Source organism: Prinia subflava, chromosome 1, assembly GCF_021018805.1.
Source record: "Prinia subflava isolate CZ2003 ecotype Zambia chromosome 1, Cam_Psub_1.2, whole genome shotgun sequence".
NCBI classification, from domain to species: Eukaryota; Metazoa; Chordata; class Aves; order Passeriformes; family Cisticolidae; genus Prinia; species Prinia subflava.
The window spans coordinates 40,147,151-40,157,169 of NC_086247.1; positions in this window are offsets into that span (position 1 = coordinate 40,147,151).

Here is a 10,019-nt window from a genome sequence, read left to right on the forward strand (position 1 = left end):
CCAGGACAAAGAGCTGTTTAAACCACCCTACATAAAGCTCCAGCTTTACAGAAAAGTAGTTGTGATGATGCCAAATCTATTGAACGTGTACAGGAGCTGGACTCTTGTGTTTTTAAAATATCAAAAAATGCCTTATTCCTAACCTTCCTGGGCATAATTTTCATGTATTCCTCTTTGTAACTGTCAACTTCATTTTCATTTCATTGTTATCAGTCTGAATTTCTTGTCTCTATTTCCTGTGTGCTATGTATTGGTGTTTTGCTTTCTCAGTTTTCTTTTAAATTCAACAAATTCTGAATTTTAATTTAAAGGGCTTTCCTTCTCTGGAACATGCTAAGATATTTTAAAATAATTCCCCCTTTTTTAGCCACAATTATAAAATTTTATTTTCTTCCTCTTCAGTCTTGCATATATATACTTTGACAATAAATAAAAAATAAGATAATTCATCTTAATTTTTGTCTAATCTTTCTAAATTGAAAATTAACCATCTTTTCACTTTTTACTGACCATATTAGAAATGAGTTTTCAGCTTCCAGACACAGCAGGAGCATGTCAACATTTGGGTATTGGACTAACAGCAAATGGTCATTAATTTTGTCATGAAAATATGCAGGACAATGTAAATAATTGTTTAGAAATGCAAAATATAAACCAGAGGGAGAACAAAAGGATTAACCCACCTGTCTACAGCTATTAGTAAAATTGCTAGTCTACTTTTTGCCTGGAAAATGAAAATCAAATCTGATTGATCGCAGCATTTTTATCTCCACAATTTTCAGCGACAGACAAAGTATTACAGGGTAACAAGGCCTACAACAATCCTAACTTGGTTCCACACATATAATTTATCTCTCTATCCACACACAGTTAAGCAGTATGGTATGAGGCTCATCTAATTTCCTTCTTCCAACACAGACACCCACCACTGAAGTTAATGGCTTTTACACTATTTTACAGAGCTATCCTAAGTAAGTTAAATTAACAGGAACATTTTTATTCAGTGCTTGCAATGGATAGTCTCTTGCTAATCTCAGGGGCATTAAATGGTTCATACAGAGGGTGTGTCTAGTTAAACACATCCAAGCACTGATATATCCTCAACTTGTCTCATGAATACAAACAAAATGGCTGAACTGTATTATATGATCAGAGCTCCAAGAAGCTTGAGTTAATGTCAACATTACCTTTCTTGCTATTTTCAATCTGCAGAATGAAATTATAGCTGAAGTATTTGGAAAAACATGCATATTTTTAACCTTTGGAAACATGGATGGAGCCACTGGTAAAGCTAAGGTTGAAATCACGACAGTTTCTTTAGGGTCTAGAAGTCAACTCTTATGAGCAAGAGCTCAGGGAACTGGCATTGGTTAGTTGGGAGGAAAAAAGGCTCAGGAGTGACTTCATTACTTTCTGCAATCACCTGAGAGGAGACTGCAGTGAGGTGAGGGTCAGTCTCCTCTGACATGTCTCAAGTGAAAGGATGACAGGAAATGCCCTCAAAATGTCCAGAGGAGGTTTAGATTACATATTAGGAAAAAAAAATCACTGAAAGAGTCATCAGGCATTGGAATAAATTGAGCAGGGCTGTGGTGGAGTCACCATCTCTGCATGCATCTTCGTCATCTGCGTGTGGCACTTGGGGATATGATTTTGGGGTGATTATGGTGGTGCTGGGTTGACAGCTAGATTAGAGGATCTTGAAGGTCTATTTCAACCTTGATGATTCTGTGATTCTGGGGTTCTTGCCTTGCTGTACTTTCTCCAGCATGGAGGTGTGTTTAATTCTCAACTGTACAGTGTGAAATATTTGATTTTTTTGTAATTTTTAGGAACATTGCTTTAATAAAACAGCTAGTTTTAATGTTCACTTGTTCAGTAAGAGCATTCTTGTGAGACCTCTTGTATTTTCCTGTATCACCACCTGTGGCAGTGTGTTAATTTAATTGGTTATGCTTTGTATAATTTTGTACTCGTTGGGTTCTCTGTACCCCACCCCCGATTGTTCCTTTGTTTAACTCACATGACTCCTGCACCTGTTATGCGGCACACAGTTAGCTGTCTGTTATTTCTCCCGCCTTTGTAAAACCCCTCCTACTCTCTCCTGATTAGTCCAAAATATGTTCTCCTACCCCTGGATCCCCTAGCAACCTGCCCTGGTTGGCTGGCAGCGGCTGACCACCCCCTTTGCCCCCCCTCCGACTCCCTCGGACAAAAACCCCCTGCACCCTCCTCGCCCCGAACAGTCCCGGGCTGGAGAGGTGTTTGTAATAAGCCCTCTGTTCGTCTGGAATTTGTTTCCTCCTTTCGTTCCACTGCCTGTCGAATTTCCATCGCTCACCCGAGCCCCTGATAAGACAAGAACCCACAGGAGTCAGTACTGCCTGCGCTGCTCGCGGTCTGACCCTTGCAAACGTCTGTCGCGGCATCTGGGCTGGTCGTAATAGAGCCGTCGGCTCTGAGTGAGCATCCTGACAACCACCCATCAAAGGCAAAGTGGAAAAAATACAACAGCATCCCTTACTGAAAATAAAATTTACTTAAGCAAGCTTAGTCTGGAGTCTTAAGTTATTAACAGATAGCACTATATATCTAAGAGCAGACAAGCCTATTTTGGCCCTCTGGAAATAATAAAATTACTATTTGCTATGTATTCCTAGTCTTCTTCAAAAATTGCACAGTCATCAAGGATCACAGGAAATGTGGTTGCATTAAATGTGTTCTAAGAGTATGTTTTCACACTAACCACAAATAGAAAAAATAAAGTTCTTTACTTTCACACATAATACCTAAGATACCATCCCAAGAAAACAGACACTGGTTCTTCATAGTGGAGCAGGGGGAGTATGAGAGAGCACAGGTACCAAATGAAACAAGAGAGCTGCTGCCTGGATATACAGAAGAACTTTTCCCCGTGAAGACCTTGTCAGTCACTTACTTGGATCTGGTAAAGCATGTCCTGTTCAGCTCCACCATGTGAAGTAACAACACACACACACACACACACACACACACACACACACACACACTCACACTCCTAGACATGCATATGGTTTATAGACATAAAATCAGGATAGGTAAAAATTCAAGCTGTCCTTTGGAGGGTTTCAGTTCTTCCTGAAGAATTCTGAAACATGTACAAAAAAAAGTAGTTCAAACTCAAGAACACCTTAGTGATGCTTTAGATAGCTAAAGCAGATGGAAGAGCCTGTGTGTGAACATTTTTTTTAGAAGTTTGGAAAGGCATCAAAAAAAATCCCTAATTTATTTTTCTGTACTGATCGTCTAATGAGAAGAGAGAATTTCCCTTCTCTTCTGTAATGTCTCTGCTAATTTCTTAATACTCTCCTCTTCATTAATAACAGCAAGAAAGTTTCATATGGAAAAAAATCATGGGAGAAGTATTTCAGTATAATTTCTTAAGAAATGACACAAATGTTGCATTGCACTGACCCAAAATGTAGTCTGAATTTGGTATTTTATCAATATTATTCAATGTATATATCATTTGCTGTTGGGTTTCATGAAAATTATTGTTCATTCACACTTGCAGTCTTCTAAGAGATCAACTTACCTCAGCTTTCCAAGTATCTAACACAGCTTCTCAGTGTACCAGGACCTTTTCCTTCTGGGTGAGGATTTGATGTGGAATAAAAGCAAAAGTAATTAGTTTTGGAATTCTTTGCAGGATGAGATTTCTATTTTTCGGTTCTCTTTAAACCCAGTCTTCTCTGTAATTCTCCCTGGCCATGTTCTGAGAGGGTAAATAATGTGATCAAGTTGGACAGACAGATCTCCAGGGATGGAAAATACTAGTGGAGAAAATTAGCAACCTGAAAACACTGTAACCAGGTTCCCAAGAAAAAGAATTGAAGCTGTCTTTCAAACAAGAATTTCCACGTCTTGTACATTCCACATGCCAAATTGTGCCAAACCTCCAAGTAGAGTTACCAGCATATTAGGTTATTTCTTACAATAAAAGAAAAAACTGCTTCCAGCCCTGATCCCTGCTTCTGTACCGTCTTATTAATATATTGTGATCAACTGGAAGAGGAAATTCACGGCTGAAAATTAATCCAGTAGTGAAAACAGGCTGTTTTTAGCTTGTCCCTGTTCCTTGCCTATCAAACAGCTCCACAATCATAGTGATGCAAATGAAGTAATGAACTGGAGCAATAGCTGACATGACTGTTCAAAGAAATATAAGTATAAACTCATGATTTTCCTTCATCATGATGAGTTGGGTATAAGTGCTTATGCGTCTTCTTTCCCCTTATAAAATTATCCTTTGAGAGCTGTGAACTGTGAAATAATTTTAATGAAATACCAGCTCTGCAGTGTAAAGATGTTAAGGTTCATACTGCACATTGCTTCATCACTGATCATCCTAGCAGATGCAGCCAGCTAATGGGATCCTCTCCTGATTCTGCATTTCCATTTCAAATATTTGGAAACCAAATACACATAAAACGCTCAACGAAATCACCAAAAAATTCTTAGGATCCTCTTCCCTCACTCCATTTCTTTCCAGATTTTATGGATGTATCTGTTACTGAACAAGTAGAAATATGACTTTCGTAAATACATTTATATGGTGAAATGGATAGTATTATTAGTTCATGCTGTCTTCCTTAAGCATATATTTGTGCAAAGAATAAAACTGAGTAGATATTGTGCTATCTTTACTTTTCAGAACTAACTCTTAACAGCATTCTTGTCTCTTGCCAAAGTTTTTCTTTGATTTAGTCTCCTCAGCTTTTCTGCATGTTTCATTTTATCCTGCTGTTTGATATGATTATTGAATTGTCTTGAAGACTGAATATCTTAAAACAGCAGCAATCTCTTGTCTCTTGGTACCAAGTAAAAGATGGACAAACAATCTAATATGGTTTCTTTCTGCTCACATTGACATGCACCTCTAGGGTCTTCTCAAGCCAGTAATGAAACATTCACTGAATGTGTTCACCAGACACTGAGAAAGCATGTGAATAACTCACTAAAATCATGTTGCATATCTTTCTGTTATGAAGACATGTTTCTTATTAAATAATGTAAATGCTGTTACCTAAATGAATCCTTAAATACTTCCACTAAATTATTGCTACTTGTAAATGGATAAAATAAAGTTGTCTTTTCAGGAGTTGTTTCTAACTCAAAGAGTTATTCAACTGACTTTTTGTTGTAAAATTAAATTTAGGTAAATGGTCAGGTTTTTAACTCTTTTAGATCAAATACATGCAGAAGTAGGAGCACAGATTTTTAATTGGTTTTGATTGATTAGTTAGTTTTGAGGGAAAGAGGTCTGCTTTGCTCAAAAAAATGTGTGACCATAAGTCTGTAATTAGTGATGACTTGTGAAAGTAGTGCAAACTCAATTTATATTTCAGCCACAGCTGTACAGACTAATGCTGTTTTTTCCATATTTGTTACTCCTGTTTGTGCTCCTTTGTGCAAACTCTATATTGCTACAGTATATTCCCCTTGTTTCTCAAAAATTATCTTCAGTTTAAGTGTTTGTTTTGTTCTGCTTTTAAAGAATGGGTTTGAAAATACTTTTTCAGAGCATTTCTTTAAGCCTGTAATTTCAAGGAGTATAATTACAGTTTTCAATCATTTATTTTTAATACTTAGAGACATTTAAATAAATATCTGTAAGTATATCTTGTAATAAATCCCTTAAGATATTTGGAAGAAGAAGCTATGCAAATAAGTTATCTATTAGTTAGAATCATCAAAGAAAGATTTTTTAAATTAATTTTTCCCCTTTAATATTTCTTGTCTGTATCCCTTCTGATTCCCATTATGTACATGGGAAGACATAATATTTTAGACAACTATTTTTCAGATATCCCTATCTCTTGATCAACTAATCATGACCTTCCATACTAAGAAGTTATTTTTCACTGAGTTGAACTCTATTCACCTTTACTAGCAGCAGGGTGAATTTCTAGAGGAGGGGGAAAATATATTTTTAAATAGATTTTGTACTCAGGGATGGAAAGTTGAAGATAACAAGTTGTCACAGTTACGGTACAATTTTTCATTTCTCGTGATGTGGCTGCTTTTGAACCTGCAGGTTAGCGTTAGGTGCTTCCATGCTGGCATCAATTTGGAAAGAATTAGCTGTGGGCTTGAGTGAATTTATCAGCCTGATACCACTAGGAAGAATTTCTAGTGAATTTGCTCTAGCACCAAAACTGTTGCTGTTCCTTTCAAACTTTTAGGTGTTTCTGTAACTCAAGCAAATTTTTCAACTGTCATACATTTTTCCAAGCCAAAACTATGGATCTAGTCAGTGGAAGTGTCTTTCCTTTATATATGCATACTACATTGTTTGATTATCCATTACCATGGTCTCATCTCCTGCAGAAAAGCAGCTTTTTCTCACTGACACAGTTCCAAGGTGCTGCTGTTGGAATGGAAGATTATTCAGGTTCCCAAACACTTGTTGCTATACCAACCCAACCGATGGCATGGCCTTGCTGCTGAGCAGCTGGCTTGATACAAATTGAGGTTTTTCAAGCCAAAATACAAACACATGGCGTGGTTCAAATAAAAGGTTTACAAGACAATCTACAACTCCTGAAATCTGCCTTAACACATTTGCTGAACTAAAACTCCAAGTTTTCATTTAAATAGTGCAATTTCTATTCTCATGAAAAATAAGCTGTATTTATGAAAACTAATTAAGAAAATATGTAAATGATTGCTAACAAAACTTCCTACTGTCATTGATGTTCATGATCTGTCAAGACACTGAAATTAAAATTAGAGAATTTTCATATATATAATCTGGAGAAAAATCTGATTTGCTCTTGCAAAATTCTCTGCTCTTCTATCACACAGAAAATTATTTGATAAAGTCTCAGTACAAGAATGAGGCAGTATTTCAAAATCTCATTAGAGCTGACTTACTTAAACAAATATAACTTTTTTTTTTTAATTATCCTATTTCTTAATTAACTAGCGTGCTTTATTACCGCTATACAATAAAGGATGTGCAGTCCCAAATAAGTCAGGAGTAGAGGTTTGACTCTGGCTGGCTGGAGTATAGCCCTGCAGAAAATAGCCTGGGATGATGGTAGACAAGAATTTAGGTGAGGTTTCAGTGTTCCCCTGTAGTGAGGGTGTGGCTGCACTAGCAAGAGTGCATCAAGAAGTCAAAGGGAGTGACTATTCTTTTCTAGTCAGTATTTGCAAGGGCAAGTCTGTCCTCTTCTGTGTCCTCCTTCTTCCAGTACAAAAGAGTCTGAGACACTTGAAAAAGTCCCCCAGAAAGGCTCTAATATGGCTGGGGTGCTGTAGTTTACCATATGAGGAGACACTAAAGAAAGTGCTTATTTGAGGCTGGAGAGGAGGAAACTAAAAGTCTAGTTGGTCTTCAGCTACATAAATGCAGGCTATAGAAGGCTCTCTATAGTGCATAGAATGACAGGCAGTACTCTCAAGTAGTAGCAGAGGAAATTCTGACAGGTACAAGGAAAAACAAAAAATAAAAATGAGAGTGATTAAGCAGTGGAATATGATAACCAAATATGTGAAATCTCCATCCTTGCAGATATCTAAAAGATGGACAAGACAAGAAATCCCTTCTGGACTAAAATATTCTGTGATTCTAAGGTCAAGTTAAGCAGGATATCTGTTCTTTCCCAGGAAAATAATAAATGGCTACATTTAGTCACTCTGATAAGGTCAGTGAAAGCAATAAATGCCTCCCTAGAACTGCTGAAAATGAATTAAACACTGCCTTCAGCTAACCCAACATTAGAGCTATCACGATCTGTCTACTCTTTGCCACTCACTGTCCAGTGACACATGTTGGCATTGATGATTTATCAAATAAATGTATCAATTGCACAGCTGAAATTTACTTTGTTTAGTGAAACATCCCTGAACATCTCTATCATCTCATCTGCACTCTGCCTACCAGGCTTACAGTTAGTCTGCCTCAGAGATGAAGGGGTTTGTGTATCTTCTGTCTTTTAAAACTATGACACAGGCACTACTGTACTGCATTACACTGATATTTATAAACATAGGTCTTCATAAAAATGTAATCTTGACCTTATTGAAAGGAGTGGTTAAGCCCCACTAATTGCAGTAAGGAATGCACTCTGATCCCTCTTCATGGAAATGGTGTATGGGGAAGAGTCTGGAGAGAAACACCCATAATAAGGAATGCGTGATGCTTTTCCCAGTCATTTATTCAACAGTAGTAGCTGCAGCACTTCTATAAATCAGACTCAGAATGTATCTCTGAGAATATATGTCACAAAAAATGCCACTGGAGGCAGCATTACTGTACCACAGATTAGAAGTCAGAAAGCTCTGCTATTTACCACAAAAGTGTAGAAATGAAAGGTTGTATGTATGTGCCACAGTAAGTCTCCTGCTCTGTCGAAAGATACTTTATGCTTTAAAAAGGTTGCACAAAAATTTTTGAGTCCAGCATTACTTTATGCATTATCTATGAAACATTTCTTTTTCTGTATTTAACTTCCTTCTACACCTACAACAGCATTATGTCAGGAACACCTTCAATTTAAGTCTTTTCCAAATGATGACACAAACCAGCTGGACTGTATTTTCATTTCCCAGGAATACTTCCTGGCCCAAAGCATGACTCTGTTTAACAGTTTTATCTTTTTTGACCCTGTGAAATAAAACTTGAGCAAAAGGTAATTATTCCCAGGCAAAAATCACTGACACATATTATTCACTATCTAGACAGTGACTGTGGCTGTCTGTAGCCCTGAAGCAACATCATTTCACCATTTTCAGGTTACCTCTGAATAAAGAACAACTTTTGATACTCTTTAAGGGGACTTCTGCAAGGACTCCTCACTGACTTACAAAACAGCATGTGGCTTGGAAAGATATCTCTGTGTTTTTTTAGTTTTACTTACTTTGCAGAGAGAAAAATGTGGGGCAACACTGGTTTAGCACGTTTTGTTCTGCCTTAAAGTTTCCTTGACTGAAAATAACCAGTCCTCTCTTCAGTTTTTTGTTGGTTTGTTTTTTTTTAGCTGCCTTTTTAAGTAAGCATTTTTATCAGCTTATACCATTAATCTTACCTGAGTGACAGTAATGAAACAATTCACCCATCACTTTTGGATTATTTGTTGTGCTATATTAAGGACTGTTTGCCAGATATGAGGAGCTCTTTGTACTATCAAGACAACTCATACTGCTCTATTGTACTCAATATGCTACTCCAGTATCCTGAAACCAATTACATCATGTGGTATGTTAAAAAAAAGACATACTTTCACTCACATGTTGATTTAGATTCACTGAAGAAATCTAAGATAATTCTGTTTGTTATTTGCTCTAGACCATGTTTCATAAAAACTTCAATATTCTTGAAATGCATCTTGGGTGTAAATTTATCACTTTTTAATAAGACAGGAAATAGTCTTTTCTAGTTTTCCCTCTACAGTCTAGATCTGCCTCTCAAGAGGCAGTCTGGATCTCATATCAAAATATTCCAAAGTCTTCTGAGGTCTGGAAAAGGCTTTGTGATCCAACCTCTGGAGAAGGCTCTCTTTTTTGGTGCCAGCCATATGTTTGTAACTAAGATTGTTAGCCAGTATTTTCAATTTAACTTTCCAGAACATACTGTCTCTGTTCACCAAAAGGCATTGTTAGTTTTAGATTAAGTCCTGGTAAGCTATCTCATCCATCTAAAATGCAGTGTCCCATTCTCATCGATTTATATAACTTTTCCATTTTTATTGGTAACAATTGCTTTTTCTTGTTTTCCTTTGAAACAGAAATATGTTGCCAGTTCCTTGGTTTTGCTACATGTTTAACTATTCTGTTTTTATTTTGCTCATTCCAAAGATGCTTATTAAAAATGTGCTTTTATTCATCTATCATTACACTGGATTTATTATTGATAACAAGAATAACTCAAAGCAAGAAAAATTCAGATGAATGCTTTTTCAGACTGCAGATCTTTGCTGCATTTGAATTCATAGATAAAGTACCTGTTTTAAATTAGTTTTCCAAGTCCTTAA